At 48.1% G+C, this 26,403-nt stretch overlaps 1 long non-coding RNA gene across 1 annotated transcript in view; it reads left to right on the top strand.

Moving 5' to 3' along the window:
- LOC120638910 overlaps positions 1-26,403 on the top strand; it is a 338,450-nt gene that overhangs the window by 241,252 nt on the left and 70,795 nt on the right. The window contains exons 8-13 of the long non-coding RNA XR_005660952.1: positions 4,296-4,354; positions 14,846-14,961; positions 16,778-16,871; positions 17,520-17,641; positions 19,227-19,333; positions 25,602-25,731. This is a non-coding gene — a long non-coding RNA (uncharacterized LOC120638910). The remainder of the gene's footprint in view (positions 1-4,295; positions 4,355-14,845; positions 14,962-16,777; positions 16,872-17,519; positions 17,642-19,226; positions 19,334-25,601; positions 25,732-26,403) is intronic.

Genomic DNA, 26,403 nt, shown 5'->3' with positions numbered 1-26,403 from the left:
TTGCTCGTCCCTGGACCCCGTGACAAATCCAGAAGTCCATAAATCTTGGGGCTGGGGGAACCCACAGCCGCCGCTACCGTCTCCTCATTTAAAGCGGCAGGCAGGGACGCCATTTCCCGAGACCGATAAGCACCGTTTGCCGTGCGGGTGACTGCCGGCTCCCACTTCGGATCTTCCGGTAAAAGAGATGACAAGTAAGTCGTTTTCACGGGTAATAAGAACTGTGGCATTTGTGAAGCGCCTCCTGTGTGTCCCATGCACTGTATTAAGCGCCGGATCATCGAGATCATCAGGTCGGGCACAAGTCCCTTTCCCTCATGGGGCTCCCCGTCTTTCAGAAGGCGTGAAAACAGGTACTCAAAGCTGTTTGTAATTCGTACCGTTGGTAAAATTCGCTCTCAGCGGTGGGAAACCCTGACACTCGAAGGGGTGGTGTCCTTGTCGGTCTCTGGTCTGGTGGGTTAGGAGGGCACCATTCCCTGCTCGAGAGTTTCACTTCAAAGCCGTGGGTAAGCCCAGTGCACTGGGTGAAGTTGGCCTTGTGAATCTCCTCGGCATTTGTTTTCTCCTGACCAGCCCGTCGTTAGTTTCGCTCAGGGCTGTCAACTCTGCTGTATTCAGTCTCCCTCATCAGATAAAAGACGATCGAGCCCTGAATTATCTGCATGTGGGCAAATCTCCATGTCTCTCCTTGTAGCCTGAAAACAGGTGGCATCTGAAGGCGATGGTGATTAAGCGGCCTACCGAAATGGCCGGAGACAGAATAACCTCACCTTTAACCGAATGTTCAGCCCGTAAAGGGGATTTAGCCTCAGTCGGCCGATTAGGCACCGCAGTTATCAACCCGATTCTTGGTGGAGTTTTCTCTCTCTTTCTTCTCTCCCCTCCTCTCCCCCCTTACTCCTGCTCATGGCAGAGTTAGGAATTAAACTTCACCTGTTGGGATGAGGGGGCGGGTGGGGAGATCAGTACACGCTGTCCCTGTGTAGGCTTTGAGGGGAAGGGGCTTCAGAAAAAAAAAAAAATCTGGTCAAAATAGCGTCTCTGGAAAACGTCCTGAGGTGGAGAAATCTCCCAAGATTTGGGTGGCATCGGGGCAACCCGCCAGCCAATTGGAAAGATTTTGTTGTTGTTGTTGTTGAAATTAATTCCTTTCACAGAGGAAGGCTCTTGGACACTACGCTAGGCTCAGTAGGAAGCTCGGGTTTTTTTCCCTGCTGTTCCTCACACAAAAAGCACAGTCTGAGCATTGATCAAATTCCTTCAGGGGGGTATCTACACTAGACAGCATTTAGGTTTGGGGATTACGCCACAATCTGTTCCCTCCACTTTCCTCCCCCCTCCCCCCCACGTCCACCTCCCCCTTCCCCACAACGTGTAGCCTTTTCAACTTCTTCAAAGAAGTGGAAAAAAAGTAGGTTCTTTATTAATGGCCGACAACGCCCCGACTCCTGGACTTCCATGGCAGAGCTCAAAGAATGCCGCAGGATGGAAACTGTAACAAAGACTCGAGGACCCATTTAAATCCCCCCGGGAAGCAGAGCGGATAATGAGCAGAAAGTTTGGTGGGGAAAATTCAACCTGGCCAGGAGGGGAAAAGAAATTAAAAAAACATCCCCCACCAGTCTGTCTTTGGAAAGATGGCTTCAGGAAACGGGTGTCTAGGTACCTCCCGGCATAATGAATTTCTTAATCATTTTTTCTCGGCTAACTGAAAAAAAAAATCACCATATAAATTAGATTAACAGGCTCTCAAAGGAGCCGCCTGGTCGGTGAAAGAAAAGCGGTTTCCCTCGTCCGGAGGTGTGCTTGTGAAAAATGCATGGAGGCCTCGGTAATCTGCATGGGGAGACAAAGCGTTAAAAAGAACAAAAAAAAAAAAAACCCCAAAATTATTGAGGCAGTGTTGATGCTTTATATTTTCCCCCGATAGAAAGTCCACTATGAAAATAAATGATCTGTAAGTTCTGCCTGGGATTCGTTACCCACCCGTCTGATGTGGAATTGGAAACAGATTGAAGGAAACATTGTGGACTCAAGATCCTCCAAAATGTGAAATCCTGATTTGCTCCTACCGGGATTTTAGGAGTTGGAGGGTCCCTTTCTCATTTTATCTGCCTCACTCACATCAATAAAACCCCACCTCATCTTCGAACTTGAGTATGGTGCCCTGCGCTCAGTAATGGCTCACTAAGGTCATGGGTTCTAATTCCTGCTCTGCCTCTTTTCCGCTGTGTGACCTTGGGCAAGAGACTTCACTTCTCTGTGCCTCAGTTACCTCATCTGTAAAGTGGGGATTAAGCCCTTGAGCCCCACGTGGGACAGGGACCTTGTCCAACCCGCTTAGCTTGTAGCTACCCCAGCGCTTAGAACACTGCTTGGCACATAGTAAGCGCTTAATGCGTACCATCATTATTATTATTGTTAGCGATTAAGAGCTGGATCGAGTCCCCCACTGGACTTTGAGGTGATTGAAGTTCCTGTGGCCAAGAGTCGTTCTCCCAGCTCTCTTATACCGACTCTCGTGTAGCCTCTCGTGTGCTTAGTACAGTGCTCTGCACGTAGTAAGCACCCACTAAACACCATTGACCGATTGGTAGAAAGGGGGATACGGTGACCGAGGCTTGCTCAGGAGCCTTCTCACTCACAGTGCCTTTAGCCAGTCGGGTCCCCTCCTAGCAACCCAGTCGATCCACTTCATGCATTTGAAAGGTGGTCAGACTCTGCACTGACCCTCTTGGTTGTTGGGGTTCGTGGCCCCGAGTTCGAGTTCACCCGAGAGCAGGTATATGAAAATCTCTCCTTAATGATGCTCATCGTTGTTCCCTGAAGCTGTTTTGTAGTTCATTTTGTGAACGCAAGCAATAGAGGGAGAGTGCAGAGGGAGAATTCGTTCTCGGCGGAGATGTGGGGATGCATTCATTTAGAGTCCGAGGTCCTTGACAGGGAGGGATTGTAGCTCCTAACACTATATTTTACTCTCAGAATCTCATCTCAGTGCCCCGGGAAATACAGTTTTTTGCTCGATTCAAGTAGAAGTCCTAGAATTAGTGGTAACTGGGTTGTTAAATAGGAGTGCCATTGGTCGTTAATCTAATGAATCCACCTATTTGCTTCTCCAGCGTGGTAACGGTCCAACCTTGGAAACTTGAACCTTGGCCCCGTTCCCCCCCCCGCCTTATTTTATCCCTGTAGCATTAGTCTGGAACCAACTGGCCCATTTCTGTCCTCCATTGTCACGAACTTCAGCCTCTCCTGCAATGAAAAGGATGCGAGTGCTGGGAATAAATGTCTCGAAACCAGCCGTTCACATTTCTGGGTGGCGGCCTGGCCTCGATAACCCGGATTCTAATCCCAACTCGGCCACCGGCCTGCTGCGAGGCCTCCTGCAAGAGCTTAACCTCTCTGGGCCTCAGTTTCCTCATCTGTAAAATGGGAAGAAGGTACCTCCCTCTTAGAATGGGAGCCCCCTGTGGGACAGGGACCGGGTCAGATCTGCCCCAGGGCATAAGTCCAGTGCTTTGGCTCCGGTAAGAGTTGGGTAAATGACCAAATTATTATTTTCATTATTATAGTCGGCACAGTGAGCTGGAAAGACACATTCAAGCGTTTGAGCCACGACCTGGATACTGGCTCCTCGTACTCGATAATCAAATGGGCCATTGGGGTTGCAGATCCTGGCACATAAACATCTCATCTCTGGTTTTAGAAGCACCCGCCTCAGCTCCCCGCTTTTGAATACTCTGTCTGACAGCCCTGAAATACAGATGCCCATAAAGAACATGTTTCATTTACACCGCAGCCTCCTCCCTCGCCCGGCCGGGCTCCCCAAGGTAAAATCTTCCCGGCCGAACCGTCCGTCTCCCCTGGACGGGGCCGGGGAAATCAAAGCAGAATCTCGGATCGGCGGGGGCGGCGGGCGAGGGAGGGCGGTGGGCGTCTACCCGGGCTTTTCCAGACACCGCAGTGCGGCTCCAGACGGTCACTGTTTGGTCCCGACGATAAATCACCGCCCGGTAATGGCCGAGGGTGACGCCTTGACATTCTCGAGAAGGGTAAGAGACCTGATTGGAATGGAAATCAATCTCGCTCCACCGATCCCAGGTCCCTTCTCCCTATCCGTCCTCTCCGCCCTCTGAGCCGGGCAGAATTCTCCCCATCTCGGGAGGATCGAGGGGTGAGGTCGGGGCCCCCGGGGACAAGCCTGTGACGGTCGCCCTTCCTGTTTCTGGGGAAGAGGGGAAGTTTCTCTCTCTCTGCAGCGGTTCTTCTCATTCTCATCCCTCATTTTTCAGGGAAACAGCAGTGCGGTGAGGCATGAAGAGGATGCAGGACCTTTGAAGAAGCCAATCAGGTGTTTCGATTCTAGAATACTCCCTCTGAGGGTGTCTGCGTACCGGTTTTTCTACTGCAGCATCAAATAATGATTTTGCTACTTACCGTGAGCTGGGAGAGGTACAGGATAATCAGATCCCCCTGGGGCCTCACACTAAGAATAATAGCTGTGGTATTTGTTAAGCGCTTACTATGTGCCAGGCACTGTTGTAAGCGCTGGGGGAGATACGAGGTTATCAGGTTGTCCCGGGAGGCGTTCACGGTCTTAATCCCCATTTTACAGATGAGGTAACTGAGGCACAAGATGCTAAGTGACTTAGCCAAAGTCACACAGCAGACAACTGACGGAGCTGGGATTAGAACCCGGCTCTTCTGACTCCCAGGCCCGGGCTCTTTCTATTAGACCACGTTGTTTTTCTTGATTATCTTGAATCTACCCCAGCGCTTAGTACGGGGCCTGGCACGTAGTAAGCGCTTTACAAATACCATTTTACAAAGGAGGCCGTGGCTTCAGAGGAAGGCTCTGAGGCCCTATTTGGGCTCTTTTTCAGCACCGCCAGGAAACTCGCCGGCGGAGCGGACAAAGCAGGGAGGCCAGCCCCGGCAGCGGCGATTGAAATGATGGTCTACCGCCCGGGGTTGAGAATCTATGGGGGCTACGGGGTTGGTGCCACTGGGAGGGAGTTGAGTTTTAAGCTGGACCAGAGAGAATCTGATTTTCTTTCTCCTTCTGGGGCAGGTATATGTGGTGGTGTGAGCCTCGTGTGGGGCAGGGATTGGGTCCAACCTGAATATCCTGTATCTACCCCAGCGATTAGTACAGAGCTTGGCACGTAATAAGGGCTTTACAAATATTGTTATTATATAATCAAGAGACCGGTCCTGGGCCACTTCCAAGCGGATGGCTCCGGTTGCAGTTGCCACATTGGGTGGTCTCAGAGGTGAACGCACTCCACGTGGTGGACGGTTTCTGAGCCGCTCCCGAGTTTCCTTGCTCAAGAATGAGGGACAAGAAGGCAAAAGAGAAATCAGCGCTAGGTGCCACGAACGTGAAGCACGACGACAAAATAAAAGATGACCTTTTGGGGGGGCAAAAGGTGGTTGGGATTTTGGGGCCCACGCTGGTCTTTTCAACCTCCCCCGCACCACACACTCATAGGTGAATGTTACCATCGAGTGTGTTTTCTAATCCAAAAGGCAAGTATATATATATTTATGTGTATATACACATCCTTGCTCTGGAACTCCCCTGGCCATCTCGATTCCTGAAACACCGCTCGTTTCACTCGAGACACACAACTCGTTTCACTCGAGATGTTGGGCAGGTCTTCTGGTAAGGCCGCCGTGCCTCTAGCACTCCCGAACAATCCTGCTCTAATACCTTGGTCGTTGACCTTGCCAGCGATCTTTAGGAGGGGGGGTTGGTGCTGGGCGGGAGCGGGTTACGGAGCCAAAAACGGGAAGAGAGAAAGAGGGAGACGGGGAGAGAGGAGGAGGAGGAGGAGGTACGCAGCGATCCTAGAAACAAAGACTTGACTAAATTAAGCGATTAAGTCCTAGCAGGGAACCTGTGACTTCTCTCTCTCTACTTCCTTCCTCCCTACTGGTTCGGTGATGGGGTAGGGGTGTGTCGGGAGGGGGAGAGAGGCGGCTCACTCGCCGCGCACAAAAATTAATTCCCAGGTAGCCAGACACAACTGGATTTTTCTTTTAGCTCAGAGCACACTGTAATTGCATTTTTCATTTCAGTAATTATAGAGGATATTAAAGCGGATCGAGTGCGGTAGCCGTACAGATAATAACCTGGTTCCTCAGACCTACCCACTTGGCCGGGAGCAAATGGCTACAGCACGTTTAGGGTTACACTTCTTCTTTTCCTCCTTCCCTGCAGTGGAAGCTTTTTTTTCCCTCCCCCTCACCCCCCGGGTTGCCATGGTAACGCTCTATCTGGCTGCCAGCTCTGTCGTAAGTTATTGAACTGAGACTGGCTTTTGGTTTAGCAGATAATTAGGTTCTGTCTCTCAGGTTCATTTTCCTGTGACTGGGACGTGAATATGACCCAGACAACTGGCCTCAATTTCAGTGTCACCGGCGCGACTTTAACCCTTCTCGGGCCTTTCTGGAGGGCGTCCGCCCGGCCCAGCGTTCGGCCCAGCGCGCCCTCGTGAGCCGCCCCGACCTCCCCCACCGCCCCCGCGAATCTCCTCTTGAATGCTCGGAGGGAGGACCGGATGGAGAGGGGAACTCGGCCCTAAGAGCGGAGGATTCCCGTCTGGCGCTTGGCATTTTCCTGGGAGTTGGGCTAAACGAGACGCGATACTGATTCAGTGTCGCCTTAAATTAAGGCGAGGAGGGGGAGATTCTGTGTAAATTAGGACCCCCACCCCTGGCCCCAGTAGCGCCTGGGTCTTTTAGCTTGCAAATTCTTTTCGAAGTAAGGAGTCCCTTTTCTTCTCAATTTTGAGGGGCTCACCCGGAAGAGAGACTCCCAGTTAATGAGATTTTCTTGACAGTCACCGACCTAGTCCCTGCCCCCTCCCTCTGCCCTGTACGGGCAGCCCCGGACTTGCGGGTCGAAGGGCTTCGTCTGAGAATCAACCTGCCTACGCGTGGTGCCAGTTACCCCGCGGGTCAAGTTCAGGGCATCCCTTTAAAGTCAGGCCCTGAAACCCCTGCCTTTTTCCCAAAGGCAGAGCGAGGAGGAGCCCCAAGCGAGCCCCGAAATCAGAGTGTGTCCCGGCCCAGACGGACAAGGTGTGGTGCAGTCTGGGACGTGAAGAGGTGGAGCCCCCTGAAGTCATTTTCCAGTTGGCTATCTGAGTGGGAGATGAGGGATAATGGGAAATTCAGCCTTGGCGCCGTCTCGTCCGGTATCCAACAGGATGGAAAGAGAGGATCCACAGCCGGATTGGCTGGGCCTCTCGACTGTCGGCATTTTTACCGGGGCTGAAAGGTGCATCCTCAGTTTGGGGCCCCTTTGGCGTGCTGGGATATGACTCGACAAATCCCCCTCCGAGCCTTTCGATCCCCCCCCCCACTCTCGTGGGTGGGAGGGAGAAGGAGGTGGTCCAAACCTCCCGGTGGAGCCAGGACAATCTGGGAATTTTGTTGGTCACCCCTGGTAGTTTTAAGGGGAAGAGGCTGGAAGAGTCTCCCCTAGGGTGACCAGCCTACGCTTTGCCAGTCCTGCGTACCCTGTAACTCTTGGACTATCCCCACCTCTGTCAGAGAATGCTCGGCACCTCCTCAAATTGGGACCCTCAGCACTTTGGGGATTTTATCTCCATATTCCTGCCCAACCACCCAATCCACCGCTTTTACGGGCAGGAAGGAGGAAGTCCAGAAGCTTGAAATGGGGTCTGGACGGACCTGCAGATTCTAAGCAAAATTAGCGTGGTGGGTTGAAAGGCCGTCGTTAAGAGCGTGGGCGGTTTGAACACTGACATGAGTAAGTGTCTTGCCTTGAGGTAGGGTGAGCATCTGCTGTGTCAACATTGTGCGAGGACCCAGAGAGATGGTGCTACTCAAAGGAATTGAGTGAGTGTGTGTGTGCGTACACTTGTGTGGTTGGGATCGGAAAGATCAGATGCAGTCAGGGCTCTAAAGCTGCATACAGATTATGTGAAAAACCTTCCAACCCAATATTAGGTTGGCTCCGTGCAGATATGACCAGGAAGACAAATGGTTTTTGATCTTCCTGCACATCGATTTTCCTGCACGGGGGGTGTGCATTTTGGTTTAATGAGTTGTACCTGCATACACCCACCCACACACACACACACACACACCCCCACACACACACAATACATGGGCATGCACAAAATACACATATATGCACCCAGAACACCAAATCCTCACCCCCTCCCTCCCTCCCGACCCCATTCAGACAATTCAAGAAGCAAATGGCAGTAAAATCCTTGCTCTTCTGCTTAAGGATGTAATGACAGGAAGACTCTAAGGCCAAACTCTTTTCCCATAATACATTAACGAAACCAGCACAGCATTCTGTTTTGTAATAGCCTCAGATCGGGCCGTTGGGAGGCAGGTGTTTGTGGCATGGAGCTTTCGGGGGTGGCCATTCGTCCGGCTTTATCCAGGTCGGTCTAGTTTTCAGCCGTAACCACTGAAGATTGATGAATTTGTGGTGTAAGCAGTTGGGGTGTGGCTTTATGCAACTGTCAACACTCCTTTCCCACGGAGCGAGAGCACAGCAGTACTTGGGGCAAAGGATTCTGGGAATGGTTCCGTCTCCGGGCAGTGGGAGATTCTCATTTTTGACCTCGTATTATTACATCAGTAGCTGTAGCAAGAAGTGATGTATAATTCTGTCTGTCTCCCGCTGTAGACTGTAAGCTCCTTGTGGGCAGGGATAATAATAATTATGGTATTTGTTAAGCACTTACTATATTCCCAGCACTGTACTGAACACTGCGGTAGATACAAGATAATCGGGTTGGACACAGTCCCTGTCCCACATGGGCTCACAGTCTTAATCCCCATTTTACAGATGAGGTAACTGAGGCACAGAGAAGTGAAGTGACTTGCCCCAGGTCACCCAGCAGACAAGTGGTGGAGTCGGGATTAGAACCCAGGTCCTTCTGACTCCCAGGCCCGGGCTCTATCCACTACACCAGGCTGCTTCTCTGTTATATTGTTATAGTGTACTCTCTCAAGCGCTTAGTACAGTGAATATGATTGACTGACTCAGGCACAGGACCCCATGACGGTCTTCGGGAATGGGTTTGGTTGGAGTCGTTACGCCCATAGAATTTCACTGAAATAAACTCTCCAGTGGGAAGAGAAGGAAGTCCAGCCACCCAACACATATTCAATCGTATTTATTGAGCGCTCACTATGTGCAGAGCACTGTATTAAGCGCTTGGAATGTACAATTCGGCAACAGATAGAGACAATCCCTGCCCGATAACGGGCTCACATATCCCACTTGCACAGACAATAACCATCCCTTTGTTTCTAGAACCGGCCCTTTCTCTCGAGAGCAACCCTTTAATTCTGTTGAAGCATAGGAGATCCAAGAGAACGGCGAGGAAATCTTAAGCAGCCGCCCCAGCTTGTCCGACGGAAAAATCAATGCGTCTCGGTCATTCAGATCCTCCTTTTAGATCATGATTCTTTACCATTCGCCCTCCCCGGTTTCCTTAAGTTTCTTTCACTGGTGTCGAGGTATGCGGGGAATAGGGACGGGGCTAGTCTCGACTGGAAATCAAGTCTTCCGTGCGGCTCCTCGACGGTCTTTGAGAATAGTAGCCTCCCCCTCTAGGGAACCTTCCTACCAACTCTGGTGTACGGTGCTTCTTACGCAGTAAGCGTCCAATCGATACCATTGATAGATTGAGCGCCTACAGTGGGCGGAGCACTGAACTAAATACTTGGAGAGGAAAATGAGAGCAAAAAAACGGAAAAACGGTGGCCGTCAAACCAACACCACCGCGCTCTGCCTTTCCAAAAGTACCAAGAAACTTTACCACCTATTGGAGGTCAAAGTGACTCATTCTACGCAGATTTTTGTTTTTCACCAACTTCATGCCAGTTTCAACATGTACTGCCCAGAGGGGCTTCGGAAACCTTCCGTGGCTATTTATCCTTAAAGATGTACTTTTTTCCCTTTCAGATAATGCTTTTATTATCCAGGCAAAATCACAGGAAGGTTTTTGGACCCTTTCGTAATATATCGCTTTTGTCCTGACGTTGATTTAGCCCTCTGAGAAGGCGTGACTGCCTGCCAATTTTTTTCCCCCGAATATTTTCATTACACCTATTGAACTGTATGGGTTTGTGTGTTCCTCCCTCCCCTTTTATTTACATATTATCTGTGTGTACGGGTGCTAGTCTGCCTTTATTTGCCATCTCTGTTTCAGTTTATCTCAATATCCTATACTCTAAATTGCTGTTGGCCTCTTTTATATGCAAGCATTTGCTTTCCATTATCTTCCCTCCCCTCAGCACTATTTTACAATCACTACATTTAATCGGAATGTTCTTTGTCATGGAACAAGAGATAGCTCTCGGAGAGGATATGCTTGAAAGAGAATTTAGATATCCTTCCTTTTTTATTTCCCCCTCACCACCCAATACCACCTTTGATTAATAATAATTATAAGCGGCTTTGTTCTTCTTATCTGGGTGTCAGCAGTAACTGGAATCCATATCCATAGCCTACCTTGTGATGGGGGCGGCAAAAGGCCGATAAATTCCCGCTGAGTGTGTTGCTTCTTACATTTAGGGTGATGAATAAAAGCAGTCGGCCGTCACCGCCTGACCCGAGAACATCCAGTCCCTCCCCAAAGGCCCCGCTTTAAATGCCGACAGAGTCAAGGGACTCTTCGAACATCGCCGCTGAGTGTCCCTTAACTTCCTCATCCGGCCAGACGGTAAAGGAAACGGAAGGTGGAGATGTCATCCCCTCCGTTAAACAGCCGAGTTTGCATATAAACAGGACCCTCTTTCAGCTCTTTTTGAAGAAGAGATGTCTAAAAGAGTCACGCGGCCACAGAAAAACGCGTGTCCAGTCGGACATGCGCGTATACATCCGTTACGTGCATCGAAGTGTTTCTAATCAGAACGCCCTTTAATAGGGCATCGTTAATGGAATAAGGCCAATGTGGCTTCCCATGATGATGTCAACTGCGGTCACGTGGTTTCTCACAGAGCTGTGGCTGGTTCATTCACATCGACCGCTGACAGGAGGTATCGTTTTGATTTTATTGTATCGGCGATAGGTGCATAACCCGTCATTAATTGACCGGGCATTTTTGCTGTGTGGTTGGTTTTTTTAATGGTATTGGTTAAGCGCTTACTATGTGCCAGGCACTATACGGAGCACTGGGGTAGGTACAAGATAAATAGGTTGGTCATAGACCCTATCCCATATAGGGATATGAGAAGCAGCGTGGCTAGTGGAAAGAGCACAGGCTTGGGAGTCAGAGGTCATGGGTTCTAATCGCGGCTCTGCCACTTAGCTGTGTGACTGTGGGCAAGTCGCTTCACTTCTCTGTGCCTCACTTACCTCATCTGTAAAATGGGGATTAAGACTGCGAGCCCCACGTGGTACAACCTGATTACCTTGTATCTACCCTAGCGCTTAGAACAGTGCTTGGCACATAGTAAGTGCTTAAGAAATACCATCATCATTATTATTATATGGGGCTCACAGTCTTAATCCCCATTTTACAAATGAGGTAACCGAAACCCAAATAAATTAAATGTCTTTCCCAAGCTCACAGAGCAGACAGATGGAGGAGCGGAGATTAGAACCCAGGTCTTTCTGATTCCCGTGCTCTACCCCACTAGGCCATGCTGTTCCTCTCCTCCGTAATCGGCGTGAGGAATGGGTACAGATCTAGTTCCAATGGATGAAAGTTCCAATCCCAGCTTTATCACTTGTCTGTTGTGTGACCTTGGACAAGTAGTTTCATGTCCCGTGACTCTATTATCTCATCAGTAAATTGGGGATTAAGACCGGGAGTCCCATGTGGAGCGGGGATTGTGTCCAACCTGATAAACTTGTATCTATCCAGGGTTCAGTAAAGTGCCTAGCACATAGTAAGTGCTCAACAGATACCGTAAAAAAGGCAGTCAACAGAGCGATAAGAAGGTGAGTTCCACCACAGAAACAGCGCATCGGGAGAGGTTTGCTGGTGGTAGCGCCGAGCCCTGTGTTAGCGTGTTTTCCGTCTCTTGGGAAACCCAACACGGCTGTGATCTCACCTTTCAACGTTTGGAGACAAATACCAGATCCATCAGGTCCAGCTGGCTCCCTGAGTCCCCGGAGTTTGCATAAATGTGAACATTAATCTAGAAAGAATTGGATCGCAGAAGGAAGGGGCTGAGGAGGGCGTCAGAACTGTCGGTATTTCCTGTGGCCGTTTGCTGTTCTTACTTCCCAGGGCGGTCACGGAACGGAGCACACGTTGCCCATTTCGACACAGCGGCTATTCCAGGGAGCCTGCTGCAACCTCAGCAGAGAGAGATTACCTCCTAATTATGAAAGGTATCAATGAGATCATTAGAATGACATGGTTCTAATGAGGGACCACAGGCAGGACATATACCTCCGCAACTTGGAGGAATATTTATAGAGCAGTCTATAAATGGCGGCGGGGGGAAAAAGAGCAGTTACTTCAAGGCTGCGTGCCGATGACCTCCGATACCTCCAAATTTCTCTTCAGCGCGGGGCAAAACCCTCGGCCATTTGACTAAGCTAGGAAGCAGCATGGCCTAGTGGAAAGAGCCTGGGCCCGGGAGTCAGGAGGCTGGGTTAGAACCCAGGTCTGCCACGTGCCTGCTGTGTGATCCTGGGCGAGTCACTTCACTTCTCTGGCCCTCAGTTTCCTCAGCTGTAAAATGGAGATTAAGACTGTGAGTCCCATGTGGGCCAGGGACTGCGTCCAACCTGATCAGCTTGTATCTACCTCAGTGCTTAGCACTGTGCGTGACAGATAGTAAGTGCCTCACAGATATCTTAATTAAGATGAACTTTTCAGCATGAAAAGCAGAGTGCTCGCGTGGGCATTTACCACAGAGGGAGAGTGTTAGGTGAGCCAATGTTCTCTGACAAAAAGCACGTTGGTTTTAGGGATGCATTTCCCCGAAATCTCTGTTTCCCGAGGAACCGAACATGTGGGCCCCACCCACCCTCTTGCCCCTGGCCGCAGGGTCAAACGAGCCCCGCTCCCTGAAGGGACCCCCTCCGGTCCAGGACTCTGGGACTCCCACCTCTCCATCTGAGGGACTGGGATGTGCTAAGAACAGAGAACCCCCACTTGGCAGAAGCACAGCCAAGGACAGGACAGGACCCAATTTCCACCCCAGCTGCTCATGGGAGAGATCCTATCATTCCCGGCCCATTCTGCTTTCATTAGGGCCTGAAATTGTGATTTTGTGAGAAGGCCCAGCCAGCTGAGAGCAAACCTATGAAGAACAGGGAACGAACATGCCATCCGGCTCCTCAATTACCCAACAGATGACGTGCCAGATCCAATTTGGGAATACGGGCAGTCTGTGCCACTCTCCCTATCTCCCAGGTGCGGGCCTGCCGGTGTTCCATCCCCCCCCCCTCCCCCCAGTATATCCTGAGGTAAAATTAGTTTCCTGGTTTATTCGTTTGGCCCTACAAACTAAATTAAAGCTAGTGACAGAAAAGGAAATGGAAGGACCAACCCCATTTTTCACGGGTTGTCTCGCTGGGCTGCATCTGTGCCCGTTGTCATGGGTCTGTGTGAGCCACTCTTGACTGGAATTGTGTTGATATTGTCGATTTGTCCTCTGGGGATGTTTTAGGAAAATGATTAAGAGAGCAGAGCGGAATATGGACTTGGCCATCCTCAGCAAGGATGGGGAACTGAAACCCTTCCACCTACCTTTGGAAAGACCACGGGTCTGGGACTCAGGGGACCTGGGTTCTAATCCCGACTCCTCTTGACGGCTGGGTGACCTTGGGCAAATCACTTAACCTCTCTTTGCCTCAGTCTCCTCAGCTATAAAATGGGGATTCAGTATCTGTTCTTCCTGCTTCTTAGACTGTGAACCCCCTGTGGGAAAGAGACCGTGCCTGACCTGATTAACTGGAGTCTTCCCCCGCGCTTAGGACATTCAGGCCATGTTTCTCCACTCCTTAAGAAAATCCAGCGGTTGCCCATCGACTTTCTCATCAAACAGAAACTTTAAAGCACTCAGTCACCCTGCCCGCTCCTATCTCACTTCTCTACTCTCCCAACTTTATAACCCAGCCCTCACACTTAGCTCCCCTAATCTAATCTCCTCACTGTAACTCAATCTCCTCTACCTCACTGTCAACCTCTCCCTTACATCCTGCCTCTAACCTGGAACGCCCTCCCTCCTCATATCCGACAGACAATGACTCTCCCCCCCACTTCAAAGCCTTATCGAAGGCCCATTTCCTCCAAGAGAGCTTCCCTGCCTAAGCCCTCCATTCCTCTTCTCCCACCCCTCTGCGTCACCCTGGCTTGCTCCCTTTATTCTTCCTCCCCTCCCGGGCCCACGGCACTTATGTAGAAATCTGTAATTTATTTCTATTAATGTCTGTCTCCCCTTCTAGACTGTAAGCTCGTTGTGGGCGGGACGGGGAATGTGTCTGCTTATTGTTGTACTCTCCCAAGCACTTAGTACAGTGCTCTGCACACAGTAAGCACTCAATAAATATGATTGACTGACTGACTGACTGAAGAAATACCTCCTAATCTTAGGGATTTTTTCTTGGAATCAGGCTTGGGCCCTGACCGAGCTCCAAGCTTCCGGCAGCTAAAATGGCTGCCTGAAGTGGTAACCTAAAATGGCTGCCAGAAGGAAAGATTTTTGAGGATAAGAGGCAAAAATACCTTGCTGAGGGCCTAAGGGAGAAGGTTACATGTGTGTGAAAGTCTTTGTTCTAAGCAGCGGAATGTCGCCTCTCCCGAATCAAATGCCGCTGCTGTGTCCGACACTTTCTATTTAGCATCATTTTCATCTCGAGAAATTTCCTTATTTTCAGATAATGATTCTGGAGAAAATAATGAATAACGGAAAAAATGAAATCCACATGCTAGATTTGTGATTCTGCAGCCTCCACTGAAAAACCGAATTCTGCTAGTCTTCAAGAATTGCTTGGTAAGAAGATCCTGTAAACAGACCATCCGTTAGAAACATCATTCGCGTGTGCAGCAATAACACTCATTTCAGGTTCAATTTGCAGAAACCGAAGGTTCGATCTGTCAATGGTAGTAGTGTAGGAATTTACCGAGCGCTCATGGAGTGCAGAACACTAGGCTAAGCGTTCAGGCGACTTAAACCAAAGAAGAAAGGAATGAGACATGGTCCCTTACCCGGGAGCTTTGCACTCTAACATCCAAGGAGGGGTAGATGAGGTTAGAAAAAGTACATTCCCCGGGTTATACTTTGATTTAGGATTGCTTGGGGACACATTTTCAAGTTGACCACGAGACTCCGTAGGCTGCTCACCCAACAGAATACATCTGTTCTCAATGAACCGGGTAAACTTTTCAGCTGAAAACGTTTCAATATAGCTCCTTGTTCAATGAGATTTCTTGGATGTGGGAAAGATCACTTCAGTGGTGGGTGGTGGGTGCTCTCCTCTAATCTCTCTGAGTCAGCAAAGCTGCACAGACACGTGTCTTTGAATAGTCAGAGAAACTAGGCCAGGACTCCACCTAACTCGAAATTCCAATCTCACAGAGAATCCGGGGCTTTTTGCAGGGTCAATCCAGGGGTGTGAAAAGCAGGAGTCCTTCAAATAGGGGAAGGTTGTATTTTTTTCCTTGAAAGTGATCGGGCCCAACCGAGCATCTTTCTCGAAGCGAGTGGGCCCCGTGGCCAAGTGGAAAGAGCCTTGGAGTCGGGAGAGCCTTGTAGGAATCCCGGCTCTGCGGCTGACCTGCTGAGTGGTTTTGAGCAGGTCGCATAACCTCTCTGGGCTTCCACTTCCTAAACGGATACCCACATTCCCTACCTCTTAGAATGAGTTCCTCTTGGGATAGAGACTGTCTTTCTTCTCCTGCCGGATAGAGGGAGGGTGTGATGGAACAAGAGAGGGACAGAGTGAGCAAGGGAGGGAGACAAGCAGTGTGGCCTAGTGGAAAGAGCCCGGGTCTTGGAGTCAGAGGACTTGGGTTCTAATCCCGGCTTTGCCACTCATCTGCTGTGTGACCTTGGGTAAATCCCTTCCTTCTCTGTGCCTCAGAGTCCTCAACTGCACAATGGTCATTAAATGTCTGTTTTCCCTCCTGCTTTGACCGTGAGCCCCAGGCAGGACAGAGACTGTGTCCAACTTAATTATCTTGTCCCTACCCCGGCGCTTAGAACAGTGTTTGACACCTAATAAGTGCTTAACAAACACCCTGAAGAGAGAAGAAGAGAGGCTGGGTGAGGAAAAATTGGAGGCAAGGAGGGAGTGATAGGTGGAGGAAGAGGGAGGGAGCTATGAAGAGAGAGGGAGGTTGAGGGATGAAAGAAGGGAGGTAAGGAGAGAGGAAGACATTACCAATAAAATCTGTGGCATAAGGTAGTGTTTAAGTAAAGGAAGTCAAAAAGCAGAATGGTGCAGAGCAAATAAAAATATGCAAATCCTTCCTTTTTTGTTTTGGCTCACAAAATATTTTTCCCTGACTGTCCTTTCAACCTGATTAAAAAAAAAAAGGAAAGGAATTTTCATCTACATCTACTTAAGGATCGATGGTTTTCTGGCTTGCTGTGTGTAGCTGGAGAGGGTGTGAGCTATTCTAGTGAACCCAGAGAGAGACGTGTTCCTCGAAGGTGAAATCTAACAGGAGTGGAGAGTCTTTGGATTCGATGTTGTTCCCAATCGATTTTCTCCCTCTCCCTTTCAAAGACTAGAGCAAAGCGTTCTTCTCTTCACGGTGAACACATTAAAACGGTATATTTAGGGTTGTCTGGTTTTCTTTTTCAGTCAGCCTGCGAGAACCAACGAGGCCACCAGCCTGGTCCATTCCACCAGTCCCGGGGCCAAATATCGAAGCACCTGAGAGATTTAATTTGCTGAGGTAAAAGTTTGTTATTTTCACTCCGCCGTGTGCAAACACCAGCAGGGTCAAAGCTCAGGGTTCTTTGGAATATCTTCTCCAAAGGTAACAGCAGGATAACCAGCCACCCCAACTCTCATCTTTCAAGTGGGTTTCTTCCCAATTTAAGCCCAAAGTTAATAGAAACCAACTGGGCCTCCCAGAGATCGCTGTTAAAATGATGCTGTTCTCGCATGCTATCACACCTAATTTAAGAGGTGGAAGAGCAAGGGGGGAAGGAAAGGAGAGAAGAGGGATTTGCTGGAAACTGTTCCTAAATTATAGAAGCCCCCCTCCCCCAAAAAAGAAAAATCTGTCTGACGCAAAACTAAGTGAAGTGATTGATGAGGCCGGGGACGTCAAGAGAGTGGTAATAACAGTTCTTCAGGCAGTGAGATGTTGTAAAGGGTCTGAGACAAAATGTTTTCCTGTCACATCATTAACTGTTTGAAAAGACTGGAACGGAGCTCTTAATGTTTAGACTTTAATGGAAAGCCTTCTCCTCTCAGTTGTGCGTCCTGGCTATTGATCCGTTTGATGGCTTCCAGATGCCCAAATATGGCAGCAAGCCATTGACAAAGTGAACCGCAATAAGAAAGACGATGGAACTGAGAGTTTTTTCCTCCGCAGAAATGAAAAGGAATAATAAACACGGGGCATATACGTCAACTTGAAAGGCCAGCACAACCTCTCCCATAGGCTGGCTGGGAATTTGTAGCAGTGAGAACCTCACATCTCTTGGCCGACTAGAGGTTAGGAAATTAATGAAACCATTTGTTTATCGTTTCTTGGGGCAAATAGATGCCCATCCAGACTTTCCAGAGGATAAATCAAAAACTTCTTTTGGTGGGAAATGAACGTCTTTTCCAATGTTCTTCAGTTGTTGCTCTGGCCGGTTCATCTCCATCTGGAATAGCCACAGCGGGTTTGGGAAGGGAGTAATGAGGCAGGAGAATGTCCCCTATTGATTTTTCCCAATTTAGATTAATTTGCTTGGATCTCTGTTCTCCTCACCCAGTTTCAAAGCCCACCTCCTACCCAAATCTGTGTCTCCAGCTCTCCACTCATACTCTCTGTCCAGATACATATTTCCTCCTGTCCTTGGAATATCTCTACTCACCTGCCCAGCTGACATTGCAAGCATAACAAGTTACAACTGAGCTCCTCGTGTCCTCTCCCGTATTCACGGCTTGCCAATTTATCCCCACTGATACCAAAACCTCCACGATTCTCTTCTCCTCTCCTCACCCCTGCCCCAGTTCCTTTTCTTCTTAGTCACGGAGTCGTCTCGTTCGTCTCTCGTTTTCACCCCACTCTGAGACCCCAGACCTGCCTCTTCTTCCTCTGGAATCTATCATAAGCCCACTCTCTTTCTTTCCATTGTTTCATTCATTCATTTGTATTTATTGAGAACGTAACTGTGTGCAAACCACTGCACTAAGCAGTTGGGAGAGTACAATATAACAAACGGACACATTCCTGCCCACAACAACATTTACAGGTCTGTCCACTCCCTGTCTCTTGTCCCTACTGCCACCTGCAAGGCCAATTTTCCTCAGGGGTTGATCGGTTCTAATCACTTCTCACCTCAGAAACCCTTGAGCGACTCTCAACAGATCAATCAATCCATAGTATTTGGGTGGACCCCAATGTATAAGCGGCTGTTGAGCTGGTGTATCTTGGGCATTGGGAAGTAAACAGGGAAGGCTTCCTGGAGGAGAAGAAAGATTACGGACTGGGAACGTATGTTAATTCTGTTCAATTCAATCGTATTTACTGAGCACTTACTGAGTGCAGAGCACTGTACTAAGTGCTCAATAAATATGATACAGCAACAAAGCGAGAATATCCCTGCCCAGAACGAGCTCACAGTCTTGAGGCGGGAGGAGGAATTCTGTTGTACTCTCCCAAACACTTAGTACCATTAATTAATTGATGATTGGAGCTCCAGGTTTCAAAATTTTCCATGAGTTACCCTTTCTCTTGCTTCTGATTCTTTACTCTGCCCCAAGCCTTGCTGTCTCCAGGTCACTGCCCATGATATTGTCCCAAGAGGTAATTCCTCGAAGGCCTGCTCCATTTTCCTGTTTCTGAGGAGCAAGATTCTTGCTCATTCACACACACTGTCCATCTATCCCCCCAACCACACACACATAATCGTAGAGGAAGAAATATTCCGTGGGCACCTGAACAAGGAGAACTTGCCCCTTTAATGTCCAAGCATTTGACCAATCGATTGATCCGTCATATTTGTTGAGCCCCTAAGTTATGCAAAGCATTGTAATACGTGCGCGGAAGAATGTACTGGAGTTAAAATACATGATCTCTGCCCTAAAGGAACTCACAATCCATCGGGGAAGGCTGACACCCAAACTTTAGGCAGCAGAGGGAGGAGAGAATGGAAAAATCGATACGCACGTGACTGAATACTTCACTGATGGCCGGTAAGTACGGACAAGTGAGCGACTGGTGCTAAAACACTGAGTTGAAAGTCGGCGGGGAATGTGAATCCTGGGTACCTTTGGAAGAAATTCCAAATTTCCTTCCATCTAAGCTCAAAGGCGGCATTTGAGAGCTAATTCATTCACTGTTTCCTCGGTATGAACAAGGGAAGCGGGGAGACCCAATTCATCAGGCGGGAAAGATCTCTTAGGGTTTCCACCTGGCTTTACTCGGAATGTGTTATTGCATCGTTCCCTAAAACACCACCGCACAGGAGCCTCACTTTTCCCTCAGCATAAACTCCGGTCTCAAAATAGACATTCCCTTTCAGCAAACAATGTGAGAAGAAAAGGGGAGCTTAGATATGTCGTCCAGCACTCGTATTAAAAAACAACAACAACAAAACAATCTACCTCGATCCCCTCCTAGCACCCGAACGCATTCGTTTCAGCTTGATCTTTTTCTCCTATGTCCTCTGAAACAGTGAATTTGACCTGGAGTGCTTTATTTTCTCCCTCTCCTTTTTTCTTATCAATACTAAAGCCCTTCAGAGGATTATCTTAATCACCAAATTGCCGCTGCCATCTTCAAAGAGGACCCGTTTGAATATTTTTTCTAATGTGCTTTATTCCGGGTTCTGGAGATGGCTGCGCCCTTGATTCAGATTTGGACCCATTTAGGGCAAGATTTTTTTTTTTCTCACTGCAATATAGTCATACTCAATTCTTGACACCGGTTTTTTTTCCTCTTTGGACAGATTAAAGGGGCACTGAGGGGTGCCTGTTACTTCTAACCTGCTTCTTTTGTGTTGTAAATCTCGAGTTTTTATGTGAGGCATTTTTGTCTTTTTCTGTGAGGAGAATTTGATCTCCTTGAGTACGAGTGCTTCCGACGTGTATCGCCTTGCCTTTTAAATAGAAAGTCTGTTGTGGATTTTGTATCCTTGCAAGTAAACAAATCGGAGCTCTAATGTGTGGTAGCCACATCTGGACTTTGCAAGTTCAGTTGCCGAAAGAAGGGAAAAGGAACAGGAAATGGCCTCATCTACAGCTGATATGTGAAATGAGAAGGCCCAGGACCTCATGTGTCTCACCTAATCAATCAGCCAATCAGTGGTATTTATTGAGTGCTTACTGTGTGCAGGGCACTGTACTAAATGCTTGGGAGAGTAAAACACAATACAGTTGGTAGCAGTGTGGCTTAGTGGCAAGAGCCCGGGCTTGGGAGTCAGAGGTCATGGGTTCTAATCCCCACTCTGCCCAGCTCTGTGACTTTGGGCAAGTTACGTCACTTGTCTGTGCCTCAGTTCCCTCATCTGTAAAATGGGGATTAAGTCTGTGAGCCCCATACGGGACAACCTCATTACCTTGTATCTACCTCAGTGCTTGGCACATACAGCGTGGCTCAGTGGAAAGAGCCCGGGCTTGGGAGTCAGAGGTCATGGATCACTTCACCTCTCTGGGCCTCAGTTATCTCATCTGTAAAATGGGGATTAAGACTGTGCACCTCACATGGGACAAGCTGATTACCCTATAAATCTCCCCCAGCACCGTGCTCTGCACATAGTAAGCGCTTAACCAATACCAACATTATCATCATCATCACATGGTAAGCGCTTAACAAATACCGTTATTATTAGACATGATCCCTGTGTGGCCTAGTGGATAGAGTACGGGCCTGAAAGTTAGAAGGACCTGAGTTCTAATCTTGACTCTGCCACTTGTCTGCCGTGTGACCTTGGACAAGTCACTTCACTTCTCTGGCCTCAGCTACCTCATTTGGAAAATGAGGATGACGACTGTGATCCCCATGTGGGGCAGGAACTTGTCCGACCTGATTACTTTGTAACTACCCCAGCGTTCAGAACGTTGCCCGGCACATAATAACCACTTAACGAGTACCATTAAAAATGGAACATCGATCAGTGGTGTTTATTCACTCACTCAATCGTATTTATTGAGCACTTACTGTGTGCAGAGCACTGTACTAAGTGCTTGGAAAGTACAATTCAGCAAAAATAGAGAGTCCCTGCTCACGAGCTCACTGCCTAGAAGGGGGGAGACAGGCATCAAAACAAGTAAACAGGCATCAATAGAATCAATATCAATAAATAGAATTATAGATATATACACACCGTTAATATAAATAAATACAAGTATAAATATCTAAGTGCTGTGGAGGGGAGAAGGGTAGAACGAAGTGCAGAACACTATACTAAGCACTGGCAAGAGTACAATATGAGTTGGTATAGACCTATTTCCCCGCCCATAATGAGTTTATAGTCTAATGGGGGAGACAGACGTTGACATAAATGATCGATAAGGTAAGGCAGAGTGGAAGGATATGTACGTAGGCGCTGTGAGGCTGAAGGTGGGGTGGATATCAAAGTTCTTAGTGGGTAAAGACCCTAGTTCATAAACAGCACAGAAAGGAGGGCGAACAGAGCTTAGAACCCAGGTGTTCCGACTCTCTGGCCCAGGCTTTTCCACTTGAGCTAATGAGTTTCCTTTCCACGGCCCTCGGAACAAGGGTGCGGCTTCTGACTTGAGCAGGGGGAGGCTGGGCACTTTCCACATCTCAGACCTGCATCCCCTCCCCATTTTGTATCGAAGTAGACGCCTTACTAGTCTAGCATCTGAAGCTGGCCCGAGGCAGAACTTGTGCTGAGCTACAATTAGGCTTCCTTGTTTTTTTTTTTTTTTGGCTTAATTATTCTCCCACGTAATTTTCTGACACCATATTCTCCATGCCCTTCATGATTTGAAATGCTTTAATTGTGATGTCTTAATCCCTCAAAGACTTTCCACTTCTCTGACTTTAATTTTAGTTTCAGATCGCATTGAAAATTAGTCATCCCGCAACTAATATCAAGTCCCTCCTTCTCAGAATCTATTTTGTGCACATGCCCAAGTCTCGTGATTGTGCCTTTAACCTTCCCGTGCGAAATATATATTCCCCGGCTCTCATGTGTCCTTACAAGATGTTGCCGTTTTAAAACCCCAGCCGTCCATTTTAGTTTTTCAATAGCTCCTCTCTCTAAATGCTCCCAAAAGAAAGGTTAACAATGTATCCGAAGAAGCAGCTTGGCCTACTGGATAGAGCACGGGCTCGGGAGTCAGAAGGTTCTGGGTTCTAATTCCAGCTCTGCCACTTGTCTTCCTTGTGACCTTTGGTGAGTCTTTTCACTTCTCTGTGCCTCACTTACCTCATCTGTAAAATGGTGATTAAGGCTGTGAGCCCTAAGTGGGAGAAGGATTTGTGCTCAGTATCCTCCCAGATTATCTTGTATCTGAGTGCTCAGTACAGTGCCTGTCAATTAGTCAGTGTTCAGTAAATATGATTATTATTGCAATGAAACATTTTGGTGATATTCCTAATTGCTAAATTTGAACGCTCAGCTTCTGATTTGCATATTAACCGTAATTCATGTACCCAAATGCTTTTGAAAGAGAACAGTCTTTTAATAATGCAGGTGACCTAATTATCTGGGAAGGATTCTGTTGACTAGTATTTATGGTGGTCATACTATTGATTATGGTATTAATTCACTATATGCTGAGCAGTGTGCTAAGTGGTAGAAAAAAGATAAATAAAACACTTTAGGATACGCTATCACAATGACAATTGTGGCATTTGTTAATAATAGTATTTGTTAAGGGTGCTCAGCATTGTACATTAAGTGCTTCAAGGTACTTAGCACTGTGGCAAACCACGGGGTAAAATATCCACAGGTGATACAGCCCAAGGAGGAAAAGAGAACAGGTATTTATTGCTATTCCTAATAATAGATTAGTAATAAACAAATAGACAATAATATATTTGTATAGTGCTTACAATATAAGCATTATCAGACACGCTCTCTGTCCCATAAGGGATTCAGTCTAATTAAGAGGGAGAACAGGTTTTCATTCATTTATTCATCCAGTTGTTTTTATTGAGTGCTTACTGTGTGCAAAGCACTGTACTCAGCACTTGGGAGAGTACCTACCGTCTAACAAGAAACGACCATATTCCTGTCCACCACAAGCTCACAGTCTAGAGGGGGAGATGAACATTAATATGAATAAAAAAATAGATAAAAATATTACAGATACGTACATATATGTTGTGGGGATGGAAGGGAGGATGAAGGAGCAAGAAGAGTGGCGTAGAAGGGAATGGGAGAAGAGGAGGTCTTAGTCAGGGAAGGCTTCTTGGAGGAGATGGGCCTTCAGTAAGGTTTTGAAGTGGGGGAGAGCAATTATCTGTCTGATAGGGAGGGTGAAGGTTTACAGGTGAAGAAAATCACACAGCAGGCAAGGGGCAGAGAAAATTATTATTGTGGTATTTGTTAAGTGCTTACTCTGTGCCAGGCACTGTACTAAGCCCTGGGGTGGGTACAAGCAAATGAGGTTGGACACAGTCCCCGTCCCACATGGGGCTCACAGTCTCAATCCCTATTTTACAGATGAGGGAACTGAGGCATGGAGAAGTGAAGTGACTTGCATAAGGTCACACGACGGTCGAGTGATGGAGCAGGGATTAGAACCCTTTGACTCCCAGGCCCGTGCTCTGTTCACTATGCCGTGATGTTTCCCTTGTGGGGGAAGGCACGTACATAGAAAAATAAATTTTTTTAAGGGAGCCATTAAACACGTTAGATTAAGGGTGCTACGTTTGAAAAGACTCCATATTTGGAGGTCGGGGGAGGTGCACCGTGCCAGGGGTGAGTTTTGGGCTTAGCACAGCGTCATGCATACGCAGCAGGCACTTCCTCTCCTCAGGGAGGGAGGATCTCTCTGGGGATATGATGAGAGAGGCCCCGCCAAGGTTTCCAGGTGGCTCCACGCACATGTGAATAGCAGCTGGATGTCTTTCTTCCTTCCTTCAAACGTATTTATTAAGTGCTTACTGTGTGCAGAGCACTGTATGTGGTGCTTAGGAGAGGACAATACAACCATAAACAGAGACAAGCTTCCAGTCTAGAGGTGGGGAGGCAGACGTTGAGTGCTGTGGGGCCGGGGAGACAAACAAAGAGGGCAAATTAGGGTGTCGCAGAAAAGAGTGGGAGAAGAGAAGGCGGGGGGTTGGTATTTGTTAAGCACGAGCCCGTCATTGGGCAGGGATTGTCTCTATCTGTTGCCGAACTGTCCATTCCAAGCGCTTAGTACAGCACTCTGCACATAGGAAGCGCTCAATAAATATGATTGAATGAATGAATGGGAAGGCCTCATGAAGGAGAGGCCTTCCTCTACATTGGGTGGGGATGATGGGAAAGGCCGTGCCTCAGGTCCACACACATGTGTGAGTCTTGCCCACATCTGCTCCATATTTAAGGGGGCGGTGGGGAGGGGGTCTCTGATGTCACCCAAAGGTGCCATGGATGTACCCCTTCTCCTGAAGAGGGGGATACCCCCAGCCAAGAGGACAAGGGCATGCAGGAAGCATAAAAGCCCCCCATCCTTGAGACTTCTCAAGTGGGAAGCCTCACGTGCAAGGGATTCTCGGAGGGAGGAGCTCGGTGCATCACGTGACTGGGTGGGGCCGCTGCCCCACCTGGAGCTCATTTAGTCTGCAAGCCAGCGTCTCTGGCCTTTCTAGTGTTGGTTTGCAGGTAAGAAGCTCTCCCTGCTGCTTTTATCTCCCTTTTCTTCCTCCTTGTGATTTATTCTTATTTATTGAGTGCTTATTGTGTGCAGAGCACTGCCCTGAGCGCTTGGGAGAGGGCCCTAGAACCCTAAGCAACCACATTCCTTGCCTAAAGAGGTCTAAAGGTGACTGTTTAAGCTGTGAGTCTGTTATTGGGCAGGGATGGTCTCTATCTGTTGCTGAATTGTATGTTCCAAGGGTTTAGTATAGGGCTGTGCACATAGTAAGTGCTCAAAAATATTACTGAATGAATGGAGAGGCAGATGTGAATATAATTACAGATAAGGCTGTGGGGCTGACTCTTCTCTAAATGGAGGCATTTAGGTTCCAGAGTTGCCTGGGGGAGGATTGGAGGTGGCTTAATTGGGTCTGTCCCCCCCGTGCTCGTGCTGTGTGAGTCAGCTCGGTCTGTTCTCTCCCCTGGGTGATTATTTATCTTGCCTCTCTTGTTGGTAAGTATTATGTCTGTCTGGAGTGCAAGTTGTTTGTGGGCAGGAAAAGTTCCGTTGAAACTTCAGGTGTAATTAATTGCATCTAGGGCGTGCTCATTAAACACTGCTATTACTAATATTAGTATTCACTAGTAGTATTTGTGTTATTACTAATGCTGATATGTCTCCACTCTCCTTTCCCATCCTGCAGCTCTTTTGGGAACCTGAGACAGAGTCCAATCCCAACTCTCAGACTCTTCTGCCCGCCTGTCTTACGGAGCACCAATTTTTGACTGGAAGGAGCATATGCCGGCTGGAGGACAAGAAAGAGAGTACCTCAGGTATGTGGTTTGCTTCTTCTCTGTGAATTTTGACTGTAACAATCCCATTAAAGGTCCAGTTTCTATCCTACGCTGTTCAGACTAAGTCTCGGTTCTCCAGCCCGATTTCTACCAACCTTCTATTTCCGTCGAATGGCCAATTCATCTCTAACTGCCTGCAGTTTGCAGCTCCTATAACGGTTCTGTTTCCTGCAGAACTCAGTTTAATTATTTTTCAGTTTTTAGTGCTTCAGATCCACCCGGGCCACCGCTCTCCTTGTCAGCTGTGTGACTTTGGGCAAGTCACTTCTCGGTGCCTCAGTTACCTCATCTGTAAAATGGGGATTAAGACTGTGAGCCCCGTGTGGGACAACCTGATTCTCTTGTGTCTACCCCAGCGCTTAGAACAGTGTTCTGCACATAGTAAGCGCTTAACAAATACCAACATTATTCTCCAAGAAGTCTTCCCCAATTAACAGTACCCGAGTTATTCTAATCCCAAAGTTACTCTTAGCATTTGAGTGGATATCTGAATATTTGGCTATTTTATCCTGATGGTTTTTGGGGTACGTGCGATATCGTGATACTTCCCCCTGTTCCCACTCTCTGTAATTGTCTCATCTTTTCAGTTGTAAACTGCTGGAGAGCAGGGAATTCAGATCTTTTATATTCTAGTCTCCCAAGAGCGCAATA

This window comes from Ornithorhynchus anatinus, chromosome 17 (assembly GCF_004115215.2).
Source record: "Ornithorhynchus anatinus isolate Pmale09 chromosome 17, mOrnAna1.pri.v4, whole genome shotgun sequence".
Taxonomy (NCBI): Eukaryota; Metazoa; Chordata; class Mammalia; order Monotremata; family Ornithorhynchidae; genus Ornithorhynchus; species Ornithorhynchus anatinus.
This window is presented reverse-complemented; position numbering and strand designations above follow the sequence as displayed.